This window comes from Anarrhichthys ocellatus, unplaced genomic scaffold (genome assembly GCF_004355925.1).
Source record: "Anarrhichthys ocellatus isolate YVR2014 unplaced genomic scaffold, GSC_Weel_1.0 scaffold20, whole genome shotgun sequence".
Classification (NCBI taxonomy): Eukaryota; Metazoa; Chordata; class Actinopteri; order Perciformes; family Anarhichadidae; genus Anarrhichthys; species Anarrhichthys ocellatus.
The window spans coordinates 4,855,079-4,875,456 of NW_022280050.1; positions in this window are offsets into that span (position 1 = coordinate 4,855,079).

The following is a 20,378-nucleotide window of genomic DNA, read 5'->3' on the forward strand; positions in this document are numbered from 1 at the left end:
GAATTGCGCCTGAGCTGTCAGGCCAGAGGGAAGCTGTGAAAGGGACGTGGTGATGGTAGTCATTCTCCTCCCCATCCGGAAAGCCAGCCACCTCCACACAGACATACAAACCACCTCCCAGTCAGGTTTGCGGGCAACCATCTTTGCTTGAGCTGCTCCGCTCGCTGTAGCCATGATTCGCAATTCTCTCCCTTTATTTACACACCATCGCCCCGGCTCCACGTCACGTTGCAGTGGTGTAGGCGTGCGGTCGCAGCTGACCCCAGGGTAGGGGCTGTCTCCACTGATCCAAGCTTACCCTGCTGGGGGACCAGGCCCAGGTCATGTAATACACAGTGTAACAGCAGCAGTGTTTCATGCTACCATATAAACATCCTCCAAGAAATTAAGAAATATGGAACATTTCAGGCTTTGTGATAGTGCTCTATAACAAAAAAGCCAATGCATTTTTGTTTCTAACAATATATGAATTAAATTGAAATATATTTGTCCCACGCATCTGTGAATCTTTGGCCTTTTATCATCTTATCCTTTAATACAGCATTGGGATCTTCAGCAGACGATCAGAAATACACTGCACCTTTATATAGCTGTTGCCTGGATGTTGCCTGCTTTTGTCACAGCATACAGTCACATAAGATGCTCTACCCACAAGCAAATGTATTACCAAACCAAAAAGCTGTTGGAGGTGTCATGTAAATACCTAACCACAGTTAAAGTAATAGGCTATAAAGTGATCTTTAAGTGGAGTTTTAAGCACCCCCATAATGGCTTTGGCTGCCTTTTAGCAGACCATGTGACTCCCCCAGAGTAGTGATTATGAGTCACGGATGAAGAGGTCTTGTGTGTAGGTCAGCCTGTAAGCCTCACTTTCACCTGCCAATCTTTACTTTCCTCGATACTCTGAGAGCCTTGTTCTTTTTACTGTTAACTGTCTTACAGCAGGTGGTATCTGGTAAATTATATCTACAAAACACTTTGACAAAACTTGGGTATAGCCTTGTGGAATTCCTACTGTGGAGAAAAGCCTCCAAAATTGAGAGACAGAAGAACAAAAAAACATAAATTAAATGGCCATCTTATTTGGCATATTGTGGCACAGTAAGAGGGCGTTACTGCATATATAATGTAGATAGTCATAAGAATTGTTTGGTAAGAAAATTCCTTGCTCTGCTATGGACGTTTTTTTTCCATATTACATTACACACAAGGACACTGATGCATAGTGCTTTTTGAATTTTGTATTATGTGAGAGATCTGGGGGCGAGTTTCAGGAAGTGTTCTTAATTTCACAGGGTTAAGGAACAGCAGATTCACAGGGAATACAGATCACTTAGCACAAGTCTGCGACCGCCCTGAAGTTGGAAATCGTTCTCCCTATTTGTTAACCACATCCTTGGGGCCGCTGAACCGTTGAGACTGCCATGGTGAACGTGCAGTCCCAGAAGGAGGCTTTGCTGTCATAGATCAGTGAAACAGTGATTCAGCTTTGCCAGTGTGTTTATGTGAGTTCACTTGTGCATGTTCTTTTAGTGTGTTAACCTCACAGCGTGTGCGTGTACATGTATGAAACGTGTTCTGCCTGCGTGAAAAGCCTCTCCAGCCTTTGGGTCCATAAGTCTTCAGGCCTCATGATCAAAGCAGTGCCATCTGAACTGTACCATAACCAATGTCTACATCAAATCCCCTCACGAGAGACAGAAATGTACAAAAATGGGACTTAACTGTAGTCGAGTGTAATCTGTTGTAAAAATCAAAGCCACTGTGTAAATATATGTTTAAAAATACAAAATAAAAGCGAGATTTGTTTCTAGAAAATAGGATGTAAAATGGGATGAATTCAGTATGACACAAACCATATAGACATCTAAAACAAACAGTGAGTTAAGCCACCGGATAGATTGTGCGAGAATCCTCCCATTATTTGCCCAAACTAAAAGGAAATGTACATGTATCAGTGATAATCCGATAATCATGCTGCTCCTAAGCTTTTAATTTGATTAAGTGTGTGAAAATTGAGGGCAGAGAGTCTCTTGGAGGATAACATCACAGACAGCATCTCCTAATTAGTGCTGTAAATTTACATATGGATTCCTGTTTAATGTTTAACTAGTCTTTAATCCACCTAGCTCTGTGATGTCTGCAGTCGGAAATATCAGCGTCTGTCACAAGATGTGCGATTATCCCAAATACGCTCAGGCTGCTTTTGATGAAATGGTAACAATTACTGAAGCTTTCAAACTGATTTAAGAACTGTTTTAGTCATGGTGGACAAAACATGCTCAGTATCCTTCAGGAATTTAATAGAGCACTGCTTTTAAAGGACTAGATTAACAGCAGACAATCATTATCTCCATTATTGTCTTTTTACAGCACACAGTCTTCCCTATTGAAATCAATCGTCATATCCCTTGTGCCGCGCTGAAAAAATGACAGATTAAAGTGATCATGCAGTTCATTGTTTTATAAAGATAATTAAGATACTGGACTTTTTTTTTTTGTATATTTCTGCTTGAGGATCTATCGACTTAAGTCCTATCTGACAATGGTGCTACAATATTTATTGGAAACAACCAACACCTCACAATGCACGGTTCGATTTACAGACGTGCAGCTGGGTTTACACATCAGTCAATCAATAGTTTTGGATTAAGTGTTGCTGGTGAGTTATATGAGGTAATTTACAGGTGAGTGATTTTTCATTACTGTATGCTGTCTATAAAGTTTTTTTCTTTCGCTTTTCTCCCCCCCCCCTCTCTAATCCTCAACTCCCTCATTGTTTGTTTTTCCAAAGCCTTATTTTCTTTCCATTATTACTAAGCTGAACCAAGCCATTTTCACTTTTTACAGGCGTATTCACCCTTTCGGCTCTGAATAAATGGTGACTTTATTTCCATGAAATTCTCAAATGACATAGATTTTACTTTTGCATAAAAGCATGAAGAATGTGCCTAATATTGGCGGCATTCATCTGCTAAGTGGACATTTGCATGGGTGCGAGGGGAAGGGGAGAGGGAGAGAACCACTAGCCTCCTGGGGTGACAGCAGTGCAGGAGGATGACATGTGACAGCTGTGACAGTACTGAAGGGGGGGGTGGGCCGGCGACTTGCTGCGCCCCCTGATCCAATTACGCCACACGGCCCCCTGTCAGACCCAGCAGCTTGACTCCAGCCACTCTGAGGACAGTATTGATCTCTTGTCAGGAGGACCAGTTGCCCTCCCTTACAATCCAGCACTGCTGAACACCGCCATCACCCCCCCCCCCCCACTTACACCCGCCATCCGAGCTGCTATCCGCCCTCCTGCCAACCACCCTTTTAAATGACTGGTAAAATCGGGTTATGGCTTTCAGGTGAGGAGAGAGAGAGAGGAGGTCAATGGGTCTGTGTGCTAAATACTCCCATAGCTAGTGAGGGAAAGTGCGTAACATCCTGGGAGTGGTGTAGGTGATGCGCCTGTCCAGCTCAGTGCTATACTTACAGTACTTCCCTAATGGTCTGAGAGGATGCTGCCTCTCCTGGCTTCTATGAAAGTGTTTGATTTGAGATGATGAAAAGGCCATTGCAATTAGCAGGCCCTGGTTCGTTTTGCTAGAGCTAAGACGGTTGAGACAGTGGCAGCTGCCAATAACTTCAGCTTCCAAAGAATAGACAATTAGGCCGGGGCCTGTTACCACTGCTAGTCCCACATCTCCAGACCTTTACACCAGCCCTACCTCTGAGCACCTGCGGGTCAATAGGCAATGATGTTGTGTGGAGCAACAGCTTGGAGCAGAGGTTAATCAAACCACAACCACACACATCACTTGCATTCAGTTTATTATTCTCGCCACAAAGGCCAAGAGCAGGAGAGGAGGGAAGAGAGAGAGAGAGAATATCCATTTTTTATTTCTGCATCACAGGGAGAGATGATCTCAGTAGGTTGTCAGGTTCCCAATAAATGTGTACATAGACCGTCCTATCTTTAAAACACATAGGAGATCTGTGATGCTTTACTGTCTTTATTTAAACATATTGGTGCCACAAGTCCTACTTACAGAACTCACTGCATAACTTAAAATGCAAAATGCTCCATTATATTGCTGCCTTTACCATCCACAACTGATCAACTGACGCTGTGTGTGTATAGCACCATGAAATTGGGCACAATCTGGAAAGAAGCCCATAGTCACTTTCATGGTACATGCAATGTGTATCCAATGCAGAGTGTGAACATTACCCTGATCACTCATGCATTCAGTTGTGACACCAAAGAGGTTTGGTCAGAGGTTATGCAGAGGTAGAGTATCCCATCTCACTGGTTAAAAACAAAATAATAAACGAGGTGTTGCAGTGGAGATATGGATTACATATACTGTCTATGTGTCACCTTTCTCTGTGTACAGTATCTGTCTATATCTCTACACACTCTCAGAGATTTCTGCTGAAATCATGACATGTGGATGAAGTTAAAATGGTTAAAACTGTTTTTTTTTTGTAATTCCCTTTTCAGCTTAATAACTGCAGTCAAGTACAACTCTAAATGGATGACCTCTCAGCTCAAAGCATTCAGGCTTGCTCTCAGAACTGAAATATTCAAATTAAACACTTACGAGAAACGTACATTGTTTTCTTCAAACTTCTTGACAAATGATTAACCACCCCATAAGATAATCAATGAATCAGTTTTTGTTTTTGGACTGTTGAAAGAGAACAAGAGAAATGATTCATTCTTCGGCGGAGCTAGCTCTTCAAAAAAGACTTTTCAATTTCAGCATCCAATTTCCACGTTTCCCTCTAATGCAATACTTGCGTAGTGAGCAAAAATAGGCTGTGTCTGCACCAGTGAATTGTGATAGGCTGTTGTGTTATTGCCAGACTTATGTTCAGTAGGAGTGTTGCTTTTCTGAGCAAAGTAATCATTCATGTAATTAATCTAGAGGAAACGTGTGAGCAAAATAACCCAGATCTATGGTAGAAAGACTAAGTCGGTCCGCTGTGATATTTGATTTAATGCATTCTGGGACAGAGAAAGAGAGTGCACTGCTTCTTTGTGCTGTGACATAATTCAAGAGTAGTGCGTCCAGGAAATGTTATGGATAAGAAAGTCGTCGGGCAATTGTACCTATTGATATTGGTTGTATCATATAGATTGTTTGTATCTCTGCCTGGTTTGCAGTGGTCTGAAAGTTCAAACACAAGCAAAGCCTTGCGCGGCAGCTGGATTCTCGCAATGTCACTAAATCACATGTGAATCTATGGATCACATATCGCACCAAAATCCATCTTGTCGGGCTTCGAGTAAAGCATTTGTGTCCGGCAAGCCAGTGCACTGACCAATCGGCATCCTGTGAGGAGTCAGGTATGGATGTGGTTTAGGTGTGCGCAAGGCGATGCAGAAAGGCGACTGTTCAAAACAGCAATGGCGGCTCAGGAAGAGGTCAGCATACTGTAGATGCTGCAATAACATCAGTTATATCAGAACTGGATGGTGTTTCATCATTGGGAAAAAAGCAAAGAAAGACAACTGAAGGCTTTTCTCGATGCAAAAGATGGTTTGGCTCTTGTGCCTACTGGCTTCGGCAAGAATTTTTGGCAAGTGGTTCATCCAATCACCCACAAAGTATTTTTTTGAATGTGCCGGCCCTTTCCCAAACATTTTCCAATGACGGCTTCTCAGGTGGTTCTGTGTAACAAACCATCTGGTTAATACAATATAATGGGCAACAAGGCCTCAATATGCAATCTAAAGCAGACATTAAAGTTGAACAGAAATAAGAGTTTTTGTCACTATTGTGTTATAAAATCTAAACTATAATGATACTGCACCTATTGTGCATAATTTTTCTATTTTTCAAAAGAGGATAAATCAGTTTTTTGGACTTATTTTGTGGAAACTGTTGACATTTGGAATTAACTGTGGCCTGATGGCCTGTGGCCACACAAAGTTACTCTGTGGTCACCAAATATCCCTTGCAGGTGGCCCCCTTGTGGCTACCAAGTTGTATCAGGTCTCTTGAGAATGAGACTGTGTCTCTAGATTATAGTGTCCGTGTCCAAACTGAATGTGACGCCAGCAAGCAAGCCTCAGTGACAAAATCAGTTTGATTGCATTGTTTCTTATTGGTGTGTCCTAACTGGCCACTAGCGCCGCCGTGCTGCATCGCGCAACTGACCCTTTGTCGAACACCCTGTTTCTAGTTATTCTTTTTCTGGCTTCAAAAGCCCCGCAATGGATGAGGAATGACTGATTTGTGAAGTTCAAGTGAGGGCATTAATGCTTTCTAGTCGCAGATTCCTTAACATTAGTCCTTAGGTGTTAGGAGCCTGTGAGCAGCACAGTCCTCCTTGGCATAATCAGGGAGCCGGTAAGGAGTTTCCATTGAGTTACACTATGATGCGTTGAAGCTCTATTCAGTAAAAATAAAAGGCAATGGTAAAAAATAATGTTATCATGATGCGTTCAAATATAATCTTGTAAAATTTCGTTTTTGGCAAGGAACTTCAATACATACAGTTTGAGGGAGATGTTTTCACAGGAATATAAAATACACACTAAAGGGAATTATGACCTGTTTAACTTCCAAGCATAAAATACATCAAAACTACTAATGGCAATCAACTCAACACAACTTCAACCCTATCAACTTATTGTTCTTCTTTTTGGTACCATTTCAACCAAATAAGTAACACCAAGGCCAAAAATACTGATTTCTAACAGAAAAATAAAATTCAGTTTGACTTTAGCTATTGAGGAATGGTGAGCTATACTCCACATTGTTGTGTAAATGTAGATGTTGTTTGGCCAAATTGCACTCAATGCTATCTCAATGCTATTTGCACACATTTAACCTTTTCAGCAGCTTTTTGTGTCACTATATCGCTATTTCAAATGCAATGTATTATTTTAATTTTCTAATCAAAGTGAAATCTGCTCCTCTAGAGTAATGCTCCACATAAAACAAATATAACGATATCGGACACAAAGTGGCCTCGTCTTAGGGACACATCATTGCGGACCACATTGTGACACCGCTTCCCTTTTGGAAAGTACAATTATGAGTGTTTTTAGACATCCCAGTGAAATGTCATCTGTGAACCAACACACCACTAGCACTTCTAAACCAAAGATATTTGTCACACCTACTGTAATGCACCATCGAGTCGCTGAAGCATTGGGTCCTCCAGAGGGGCCCAGGAGGGGAATCAAGGAATCTGTCGAATTAATACATGCAATGAAGATTCCTCCTGTCATCTCAGCTCTCTTTTACCACTGGCTTTTAAAAGCCATTTAAACGCAGCAAAGTGAACGGGACAGACAAGCTTGACAGCGACTCTTGAAAGAGCATCTGTCTCCTTTAACACTTAAATAAACTATGATACCGTCTTTTACACATGAGCTTAATTTTAATTAATGAATTGATTTATTCTGTCAGTGACAAAGCCAAACTGTTTAAAAGATGCCAGAAGCAATCTATATATTTCTTCCTTTACGGAACATGCCAGGCCTTGCATCACTCTGTATAACCCTTTTCTTAATTAGACATGTGCTTGAAACTATAAAGCATCATTATAGGTGTTGATTTACACTGGAATAAGAATTATTTTTGAACTAGTTAGAAATAATATGATATGATTATGATACACAGGGCATGCTAAATCACTGCGTTTGCTCTATGTGGCTTGATGGCTATATTCCTTAAATTGGTGACAGAGCGGTAATAAGAGAAGTTTGAAGACTAAAAGTCAAATTACAAAATTTCGTGTTGATAAGATCATGATTCTGAGTGCCATTGTAGATAACACACTTTAATGTGCAATCACAGCAGGGTTTATCCAGATTAAGAAGCTGACGACTGCTCCTTGTACCTCAAACTTAATTTTTTTTACCTCACTCCAAACGGCTATTTAATTGTCTTTTTGTATTCTAAATATATTTGCTGTTCAGTTAGAATAGCTTGCTGTATCTTGTATATTACAAGTGCTAAAAAGAATATAATCCTTGATAAGGAGAGAGATCTACATTTATTCCATCTTCTCTGCCTGCTGTAAACTACTTGACAATTGTTCATTAATGATTCCCAGTAAATTCCTTAAAATGGTAATTTGTCATCCTGTCACTTCATTTGTGACCTAAAATTCCTCACTAGAGGCATCATCAAATAAATTAATCACTACCCAGGACCCATTTCTCCCTTGTGCGTGCTATTATACCCGGCTCTCTTGTGTTTCTCTTCATTTACATATATTTAATGGCCCAGTTGTGGTTGGCTGTGCCATGCGACTTGCACAGCTCGTGTCAGGTGAAATATTCCGACTGCCACAGTCTTTAACAGTGCGAACCATGTCTTGTTCATTTTCCTTGAATACCCTAAACACAAGAGAATAAAGAGAATTAGAGACATTTTATGGAACTGTAAAATCAAAAGTGCACATTTTGCAGGTTTCTGGTTGGGGAATTGCCCTAATAAGACGGCATGCTTATAAGGGACACAGACACATTTATTCTGAAACAAAGATCTGGTTGAATTTGCTTTAAAATTGCTTACAGCAAAAAGATTAGAAAATTAGATACACTCATTTGTTCACACAATTTGGTTTGATTTCATTGTATCTCATTGCAGCACATGTGTACAGTACATTACCCACAAGACAGATGGCTTTGTTGTGCTCCTCAGGGGAATTATGAGTGTGAAGCTATGACCAGGCATAAGGCCGAACCCCAAAACACAAAATTTCAGAGCCGAAATAAGCAAGATGTCTCTGAGATTCATCAGTGACCTAAAGCGTATTAACAGTAGAGACGGAGACGATTTAACCTGCTCTTTGGTGACCTGTTTTGGTTTTCATGTGTTACAGTACGTTTTAGATAGATGGAAATAGATTGGTCATAAACTGAACTCTTGAAGGCAGAGTTTCCCAAAAGTGTAATCTGCCCACCGAAACCCTTTTGTTGCTTCCATAGTCACAGTCAGCCATCAAGACATTAAACCTCCATTAATTCATGTCAAGTTAGAATCATTTCAGCATATATTGCTACAAGAATATCTGAAGTTCCTGAGCTATATTGTATTTTTTTCCATACTTAAAACTACAATGTACACAGAGCAGTTCATTGTTCATGTTTCTTACAGCAGTTAAAAGCCATTCACAGCATCCTGTTTGCACCACTGTCTTGTGTTAAAATAACAAGTCATGGTGTTTTAAAGTACTCTTGTAAATTTTGGTAGCGATTCATGCAAATAAATTACATTGTTTTCCGAATATTTTTCTTTTTTGGCAGATAAAAAAAAAACAGCCCAATTATTTGTATGAGCCCAGAGCATGTCATGTTTGAACTTCCATCCTCATTAAGGGTCCCTAACACCAGAGGACATGTGAATGTGCTAGGAGCATTACCAGAGAAAACAACAACTCCATGTCGCCAAAGCGTCCTCTCTCACCCAGCCACCCTCACAGAACCTCACAGCCCGTTTCAAATGGAATTAGCATAATTAAGAATTAACATGCATTAATTGTTGTGCTTAATGCAAACTGAAGCCAAATGTCTCACTTACTGTAGAGGAGCTGCTAAATGCTTTGTCACCTCCTGCTTAGGGGAATGGGAACACCCCATGTGCTCAGAAAAGAAGAGCCACTTGTACAGTGTTCATGAAGCACCATCGGTGACGGAACAAACACCCCTTCAGCTGCAAGGCTTGGCCGACATGTATGCTTTGTGAGTTAAAGGAGGAACGGAGCAGTGTGTTGATCAAGGGAGTTCGTGATGTTGGAAAGATGGATTTATGACAAAGGAAGTGGGGAGAGGGGATATAAGAAGTGCAGATTGGTCTAACCAGGGCTCAACCTGGCAATAAAGTCTGGCATTTGGAGAGAGCAGAGCATTGCAGAGGGTTATACTGCACTGTGCCACTTTGGGTGGTGGAGGAGCTGTTCCTCTTGCTTTTACTTTGTGGTCTGTCATATGGAAGAATGAACAAAGGAGATCAAACATATTTTTTAAAACCTCAGAAGAAGTCTGGTGTATCAAACCTATATAACTACAGGGCTTTTGACAGTAGGAGTTTAGAATAGAAGTTATGTGCTATATGTGGATTTCTGTTTAACATATCTTAAATAGTTAAGAGGAAAAAGACGCTAATGATTGAACATTTATAATCTAGTGTTATTCACCGTCTATGAATCCTTGTATTCAGTTGACATTAAAAGGTGGGATAATAAAATTGTGATTCTTTTTATTATCCATTGATGCGTAGTAGCAGTTGTAGTTTTTCAAATATATTTATTGTTTAGTCTACAAATAACAGTGATAATCACACACAACTTTCGACAGCACATTGTCAAATTGTGCAAAAATATATAATTTTAAATTATTAAAATAATTTAAAAAAAGAGAAGTGCGTAAACTATACTGTAAAGCCATGCTCGTAATGTGGCTCTAGGGATTGGGATGTCGGTCGGTTCACCATTTTGCTTCAGACTGTACTCAACAACTATTTGAATGAATTGCTAAGACATTGTAAATGCAGACATTCATGTTTTCCAGAGAATGAATAATACTGACAATTTTCCTCTTGCGCCATCATCAGGCCAAATTTCAACTATGGTTTATCCCCAAATACCTGCGAAGCTAATGACATTCCCATCAGATGTACTTAACATTTTGTGCTAACCATTACAACCATCAACCATTACAACTGATTATCATCAGCATGTTAACGTTGTCATTGTGTGCATGTTAGCATTCCAACATTAGCATTTAGTTTAAAGCATTGCTCTGCCGCCTTACAATAAATCCCAGTGCATTTCTTGGCAAGACCCGCCCTGCGTATAGCGAGTTGAAGCAGAGACGATTGGTTAAGGTTATGCATTGAGTTCAAGTTGTTCAAAGGACTTGAACAAAAATCGGGCCACCAGTATGTCGGCGAGCATGGATGCATGGCCAATCCTAGCGCTTGAATACTACGCAGGGTGGAGAAAAAGCAGTTGGACTCATAATAACGTTGCTGTGCCTTTAAGTACAGCCTCAAAGAGCAGTTAGTGTGGCTGTAGACTCTTGTTCCTTGATAAATGACTTAAATAATTACTCCATTTTCAAAATTGTCGAAAATTAGTTGATCAACAAATCTATTAATCTATTAATTGTTTCACAAATAACAACAATATTTACAGCAGCTACACCAATATGAACCCTATATTTTCAGTTTGCATATTTTTTTCTCATTCCAGCATGACTTTGTCTCTTCTCTGGTGACAGGACGACAACCCTATCCCTTTATTTATCAAAAGAATTAACTCTCCCATTGTTCCATTAAACAATTTCATGGCGCTTGAATTTAGATTTGTTTCGTCCTCAAGTGGACTGTTTTTGCTGTGTTCCCTCTTTCTTTAAAAGGAGCAGAGACTTACATTTACAAAGAGCTGGGAGGTTTTTCCACATTAATCCAGATTTAATATTCGTTTCAAAATACGTTTTCCCTATTAATTAAAAGTAAACCATGTATTGTATGGTACATTATCCCTCTAACGGCCCCATGTGGAGATTATGAAGTGGAAAACTAATGGTGTCGACTTTAGCATTTGGGTTTTGCCTGAATCATTTACATATCTGTAAGGGGATGTCGATGTATGTGCAAATAAGCAGAACTCAGTGTGTCCCATGCTTTCTCTACCGCCACCCCGTCCTCTCCCTCCCCTCCCCGGTTTACAGAGGAAGTCAAAGAAGAAGTGTTGCCTCTCTCCCCTCAGCTAGAGGAGGTAATGAGATTCTGTGCACCCTCTATTACGAGGAGGATGAGAAATCTGATTATTAAGGAGAGGCATGTGGCAGTAAGAAAAATCTGTTTGTTTTTTTCTTATTGTATCACCCCAAGAAACAAAGGTGACCCCCATGTTCCGTTCATTAAATCTCGCCTCCTCTAATTTATCAAGGCAAACTATCACAGTTTCTGCTGAGCTAATCAGAAATGAAACTTGTTAGGTGTGCCTCAAAAGGACACATCACATGATTTGGATATCACTTCTACATACTGAGTGGGGCCTAATTCATGCTTCCCACTGAACAATAAAATGCTTTATGGACGTTAGCATGAGCGTGTTGAGATTTTTCTTTCACACAGGAAATATTTTAGGACGAGGAGGATGAATTATGACCCCCATAACAGTACAACTGTAATTTTTTCAAGGAAGTAGAGCTCCAGGTGTGTCTTTCTGATGCAAATATCACGGAAAATAGTATTTGTGCTGTGTATTTCTAGCCCAGTTATCATTCTTCATACACTAATATAAAATCTCAATGAACAGTCCTTACTTCTTTACATTTAGACACGCAAGTATTGACACATGTATATCGCATGACATGACCAATCAACCCTGTGCAGATCACTTTTTTATGTCTGGTCACAACTTCGTGAGATTTCATTCCTAAATACAGAAAGAAAGGTTTTACTTTTATTTTCTATTTAATCAGGCAATCTCATTGGTCATAAATTACAGCGCGATGCTGAATAATGGAAGGAATGTTTTACATTTTACTTTCACTTCAACACCAAAACATTTGGATTATTATACTTGTAGAAGTTTGTCAAAAATTTAGATTTTTCTTTTCTAATATTATTATTTTTTTTATTTTGTTTTGTTTTTCCTCTTTGAAACATGCATGCGTTTCCAAAACAATGTATGAAATGCATGAAATAAAACGTACAAACTTTGTGGCTCTTGGAATAACAGGAGGAGCATCCCTTTTCTTCTGGTCTGGGAGTTGTTAGGAGCAATTTGGAGCTGTTTGGTGTGTTTGCCTAAAGAGATGTGAGAAATGTCCCACACGTCAACAAGCTGAGTCATAGCTGTAAACCTAACCATCCACGACGAACGCCCGTCCCTCCTCCCAAATGTCACATGAGCTCATGTCAACCAACACTTGTGGCAAAGGCACTGCACGGGAAGCAAATGTAATAGTTTGGTTTACACAAAACAGGTTTGGTTTAAAAAAACATGTTTCAGACCTGGAAAATATCATTTGGTGCTAAATAACCACTAGTGCAGGTTTTATAAACATGATTTACATTCCCTCGCTGTTTTTTCAATAAATAAATAAATGATAAATGTATGCTACAAGTGGGCAGAATAATTGGCGGTCCTAACTTTCTAATATGTAATAAACACAGTCTAATAGGCGTATTTTAATCCTATTGTGAGCTGCTTAGACGCAGGAGTTCTGCTGGTGCCGTTGAAAAATTGGTATTTATTACTGAACCGGTAATCACACCAGCAACCTATCTCTGCAGCTCTTTGCCTTCTGATTGAGGCCGTGATGTGCACAGCAGGCTCACAAAGCTGCACTCCCAGTTTAAATGACCCAGCTTAGCAAGCATGGCTGCTGTGACCCTCACATGAGAAAGTCCCTGTGTAATTAATATACACGGTGAAATGCTCCCTGCACAGCCGCTAAAGCGATTGGAATCATGCGCAGGAAAAAAATGTAATCGTGCATTCTACATGGTGAACATTTTAGTCAAGTGGCATCTGATTGCAAATTCTTTTTCTTTTTCATCTTTTAACGTTTGAGAAAGATTGACTTTAAGACTTTCTCCTCAAAGATGCAAATTAATCTTCAAAATTGGACATTTCCCAACACGTGGAGCACAGTGGGGTGACACTACAGCCCACCGAGTCCATTTTAATCCCTCTGGGCAATTATACTTTCAAATGATATCCTGAAGTTAAATCTTGTTCAAGCTTAATTAATTTAAACACTACATTTTAGGCATGAAAGTAGATACAAAACGGATACAGTAGCCTTGGTGATAAGGATAGTTGCCCTTTGTTCTGTTTATTAATTATGTACTTTTTATATTTTTGTTGTTTATCTTCGTGTCTATGTGTGTATGAGGAAAGGGGGTGGGGCGTTAGATAAGACAAATGATCAAGCAATATTACACTGCTGATGACATTTCTTTGTCTTTTCTTACTTAACTGATGGGATCTCAAGTGTGGGCTTTGGCTTCATATGCTCATTGTCATCAGAAAAATAGTAAAATTAAAGATGAGTGGGGTCAGCAAACATCATTATCAGACAATGGTTCTTCTTTGTAATCGAGATTACTTTGGGAAAAATGTTTAACAATGGAATTTTTCTGCCAATATCCAAGTGCGTAGTCTGAGATGTTGACTGGAGTCCAGACCACAGTATATGCAGAAATGCTGTCGCTGTATATTTGTCTTTTCTAAATGCTGAGTTAATTAATGATATGTGTGCACTATTGTTTCTCATTTTTATAATGAATGCATGACTGTACTGTCACTGAGTCCATTTTGACAAATAGGTGGGTGGATGGATATAAAAAAACATACATTGGTGGCTGCCAAGGGGTTAGATTTTGAATTAATTGAGGGAAATGAATTCAGCAGTAATAGGCCCTGACAGCAGACTGTGGCAATTCTGATGGCAATGATTGATGGTTGATGCACACACACACACACACACACACACAGGCGTATGACAAATAATGCTTGTTTTACTCCTGGTGTATTTTAAATCCTACTTGTGTGTTCATTAAAAATAAATACATCAAGTGAGAAAAAGATAAATAGATTAATGGAAAATAAATGAATGAATTAGATTATGACCAGATATTTTTCGTCTGACTCCTTGAGTGTTTTCATACACATCAAATGCTGTTGATACACAGAAGGTAGTGGTTAGTGCTGCGTACTTTCAGGGAGGTGGACCGGCCACCTCTATCTCTGACCCATTTGAGAGAGGGAGCCCTATCACAGCTCTCATCACGCTCCTGTAGTCAGAGCCTTCTGACAGTGGCGTAATGCTGATCAGATAGCTGTGTGGAGTCATTGCTTACATGTGTCACAACCGCCGTCCATGATCATGTCAGAGTCATGCTGGGCGCCAGAGCCAGGCTCAGGGCTCAGTGGACCTGGCTGGTTTCGCGGCTGACATTTCCCCAGCATGACCAGGCTAGTGGAGCTCCAGTCTCAGCCCCAGCTAATGTGCCTCTCCTGGGCCCCGCGGCACAGCGCTGGCAGCTGGAACGTGGGGGCACAGGTGCTGCCAGCCCCTGTTAGCTTTACAGTACCTCCTAGTGAGTCACAAACAACCCCAGCATGTGTCTGCTCTGATACCTCAGCTTATTAAAAGTCTAATGAATAAACACGTCTTTTGTGTGTATGATCCTGGAGGTGATAGTGGAATAAACTTAGTATAATATTCTCTGAGCTGTCTTTGGTCATTTTTATCAAGCAGCTGTTATAGTTCTTTGGCATCATCAGCAATGACAAATTTACCATTTTGAATTAGCTTAAAGACGGAGAAATGTTCAGAGAAGTAGTCGGATTAGATGCTTTTCCTATTGTGAATTGGTGTTTATGGATGTCACATGGTGAAAAATGTGTTTTAAAAGCCCATACCAATGTTTCTCTTTGCTGTTTTTGATAGAGCTAAACAGAAGTCTCTGAAATGCGGTTGTTAAACCAGATTGATTTATTGGTTCTTTGGGCTGGACAAGATTATCCTCTGACTCTGGGGATCAGCCTGCTTCCCAAACAGGACTGGGTCCTGCCACACAGTCATGACGGCTAAATTGTTTCACTGAAGAGGTTGTCCTCTTGTCCCCCTTACCTAAGCCACTTGTTACTAGAGCGATATGGTATAATTGTACCCAGAGGAACTTGTAAACCCATATTGTGAGTCTGTTTCTCTTCACGAGCACAGTCCTTTGTGGCACCTAAAACTGGGGTGAGGAGGAGGAGGGTAGGGTATGTATTCCCTCTTTGTTAGATGCAATATTGGATCACAGTTTCATAAAGTAGAGCACCGTTTAGAATCACTTATTTCCTCTAGAGCTTCGTTTCCTCTCATGGCAAATCGACTGCACTTGCTGTGTTACGATCATATTAATGCTAACAAGAAACATATTTCATGTGCATGATAAATGTTTTGTGTTGTGGAAAATAAAACCCTCTTGCTGTGATTAATATGACAAAATAACTGGCTCTAATATAAATATATATCACAAGGTTTTATGTTCTTTCTGAAGGGAAATCTCATCAATTGGAGCGATATCTCTGGCAAGTAGAGCCGCGCATATCTTAGCAAGTGCAGGTGAACATGTTGGCAAGAGGAGACGAGGGAATGATCTATAAATGGCTCATACTCCTTTGGTGTCTGCAGTGGTGGTGTTGGGGAGGAGGTATTACCCACTGACCATTAGTGCGCTCGGGTGCGGTACATTCCATGGCCTGTCAACTCCTCTGCTAATGTGTGAAGAAATAACTCTATTTCCTACCCCAGTGAAAATCACCTGCTCTGACATGACTTACAGTACACACTGTTCAGAATACCTTTGTTTTATGTTGGATTTGTTACAACAGCCTTATGATGAAACTGTTAAGTTAACATAGTGTAATATGGGTATGAAGTCAATACCTACAGAAAAAGTAACATTCAGGGATGATGTACCAAAGTTGGTTCATAAAAATAATCATGGACTATTATACATAAAGCACTGTTACAAAGTGCTATATGGAAAACAAAAGCAAAGAGAACACGAATGACAACATTAAAGGAAGAGAGGTACATTTTAGGTAAAAAATAATAGTTTTAAACAGAAGTTTAGAATATGCCTAGTCTGATCTCCTCACCTCTAGAAAAACCTAAAACTCCACTATAAAATGAAGAAACAAGTGCAAATATCACACAAAGGGGATACAGTAGGTGTGTTTGTCTAGAGGAAAAAGTAATTACCATAAAGTAAATTACCTATAGGATCCCTTTTTCTTCATTTTTATATTTGTGCTATTAATATTGGGTACATGTGGCTACATCCATAGATTAGAACAAAAACTAGGTACCTTTAGTGGTTCAGTACTCATTGCTGTGTATGCATTCCAGTTATGACATTTATTTCATCAAAGAACGATTAGGGAGGTTAGTGAAAAGAAACGCAGTAATTCTCCCCACGTCAGAGTGATCCTCATGAACAATCATTTTCTTTAAGTAATGCTGAGTGGTATAGAACTAACAAATGAGCCTCTCCATGCCTGCGTGTTGCATTAAGAGGTGCAATGTGGTGAGGAGAGGTGTGTGTTGAGGGGTTAACCCCTGCCGTTCCTGTCTGCCCAACACCAACCCCCACCACCCACCCCACCTCTGCCCCCACCCAAGCCCACCTCCTCTCTTCTCTCGGCGCTCCACTCGTGCATAGGGCCAATACAAACAGCATTATTTATGCTCTGCAAAACACCCCTTAATTACTCATGAACTGACGAACGCTCCAGAGTCCGGCGCTCCCCTACCACCCACCAACATCCATTAAACACTCCCTAAAAGCTTGCTATTTGATATTAGCACACTTGAGCCTTTAAGAAGAAATTAAAAAATAAATAAATCTGGGAGTGATTTACATATGCACAGCAGCTGATATTTACACTCGGCTGTGCGTCCCTGAAGGGCTTGTCTTATTACCTCTGTCCTCGAGCCCTAGCACGGAGACCAGGAAGGCAGGCAGGTGATTAATTCTGTACTCACGAGAAGTCAACAATTCCACAACAAGGAGCAGAGGAGGATTTCTAAAGGGCTTGTTTTTCGTAGAGAACGGTCTCTTTAATTTCTTGGCTGTTTTATTTCTATATCCAATTAGATTTTCCTGCATTAGCTTACTTGTGATTAGGTGGTAATGTTATGCAGAGTAGCAGTGCTGTATGTACTGAGAGGGTTTGTAGCCTACATGGTGTTTTATCTAACAAACAGCGGATTTACTGTATATTGGATGTGCTTTACGTCTTAGGATTTACCTGCTCTGTGGAAATCATTGCATCTTTACATGTTTCAGAGCATCGCTGAGGTCTTGTTTTGCAGACGCTCTTGATCCGCTGTGATAAGCGCCTGACGTCTTTGTACTCGTTGCAATACTTAGATCAAAGTCAAAATCAAATCATCACAGTCTATAGCCTGTTGTTGCATTCCTATCACACACCACACATATTTACAATCTATGAGCTCTCAGCAATCTGTTAGTAAATTTAAGTGAACACAATATTCAGCGTGAAAACCGTACTTAGTATTTTATAATCATTCAACTCACCTCAATGGCCTCAAATTCAAAGTTTATAAGTTGATTTTGCAGGAATCCTATATATGACGTAAAAGGCACACTCCTCAAACAAAAGACCACATCTCATCCAGCAACACGTTTACATTTTTGCACACACAGTAACAAAAAACATTAATTACTTGTACATCTTGCCTCTGAAAAGCTGGCTAAACCTCTAGCTAGACCTTCATTAGTTGAACCAGCAAAAACACTGTGTTCAACTTCGTCTCTAATTACATCATCAGATTCAAATAGTAGAGCCATCAGCTGCTTGCTCGGTGTGTACTATTTAAAATCCCTCTGTCTAATTACTGCTTTAGTCCCATATCCCTATGACATGGCAGTGATAGATCATTATTTTTCCCTGCAATTTGTTATATTCTTTGCAATATAATTGGATCAGATTAATTATTATGATTAATGGATTCTTGGGTTTCCGTGAGCAACCATTAATACTAGGGCTTTGAAACAGGCAACATACACAAATTTAAGGTGCCAGAGCAATATAAGTTGTAATGCCCAAGCCTCTTGAACCACTCACTACATTTTCATCAGACTTTATCAGCCTGTGTTTTGTTATATTGCATTATAGATTTGTTGGTACTTCAATACTTCAGAGTAGTTATTGTTTTTCCTGATATTAGACTATTACCCTCTATATCATTTATAAATAATGAAACACTCTTTAATAACTTGAACTCAATTTGTTGTTTTTGCAATTTAGGTATCCTGCCGTAAAGTCAGTACAAAAAGAAGCTTTTTCACCGATCAAGTCTACGGGCATTTCAGTAATGCTGCTTTAACAATCGACACCTCTCTATTCACCGCAGACATGGCCAATCAGTTCAATTTCAAGTTTCAAACATGATAGTTTGTTAATGAGAAGTGAAACGGTTTTCCGACACCCTAAATCTATACCAAGGCTGCAATTTAGCTCTTCCAAAAAAATACTGTCCGGTTATGGTGGATGGACACGAGTCAATTCCCTGTGCATGGGAATGGCTCATTAACGGGGCGAGGCAAGTGGTGTGCGTTTGTATATGGCTGCCGGTGGTGGACGTGTAGAATGGATTTATGGTGTCACTCAGCCCTGGAGAACGACTAATGAGGGTGCGCAGGCTAGCAGCGTCCGAGTGGGGTAATTCCACCCACCATCCATCCAGCAGAGGGGGGTTGGAGGGAGGGAGGAGGGGGTTTGTGGAAGGAGGACACATCCCTCATTACGTGAGAGTGTCTCAGGAGCTTTCTTTAATATTTTAATAAATAACATCAGCCCAACAAGAAATTAATGAATAGTATCATTAATAATGAGCCCGAGCCTTGTAGTGATAGGACAGATATTAAATTGAACCACAGTGGGGAGATCTCCTGAGACTCTGGATTTTTCCAGCAGCAAACAAGGCCAGTGAATGAGGCAGCGGTCCCTCCGTGCCAACAGCTTTTACAACAGGTTGAAAGTAATAAAGGAGGATTTTCCCAGCGATAGAGTTAAGCCCCAGGAAATCTGCTCATGTAGATCGCTCTGAAGGCACAGCCAAATGTGATCCTTAATTAAACTTTAATCAAGATAATGCTGTTTGCTGGAGAAGTAGTTTAAAAAAAAAGGTGTTCCCAGCCCCCTGTTTTGATCCAGTCAACCTTCCCACTTCATGTTGTAGCGGTCATAACCCCATTTATCTTCTTAAACTTGTGTGTGTTTGTTTGTTTGTTTTTCATCTGCAAAGCCTGCTATCCTTTCTTTGTAGGGTTTTGATTCAGGTTTACATTTGTCAGGATTTCTCTCTATTGTCTTTCTTTATTTGGTCTTTGTACATTTTGCCCTCCAGAATATGCTGAAGACGTAGATATTCATGTACCAGAATTAGCCTGTTTATCATAATTCATTCTGTGCAACATAAAGGTTTTCTGTCAAATTTGAAGAAAGGGAAAAGAGCATTTAGTTCTTATTTAACCAAATTTATATTACGAGACAATTTACATTGAAACGTGTTTTTGCCACAGATGATGAAAAATAAAAGATTACTATAGAAAATATAAACATCCCCTCTGGTGGTTGGTGGGTTTGTACCTGAGCTATGATAACTTTATTCATGTCTGACTGCTTTAAAACTAAAGTTACGTCAATGGTGCAGCCAGCTTCACCATAGAGACCACAGATGAGTAATGACTTTTGTTTTGCACCTTGAAAATACTATTATAACTAATAGAATAATAGCAATACTTTTTATGGAAATCATTTAGTGGAGAATTGTTCATCAGCTTGGTCTTATTGTAATTTATGCCACTTTTAGC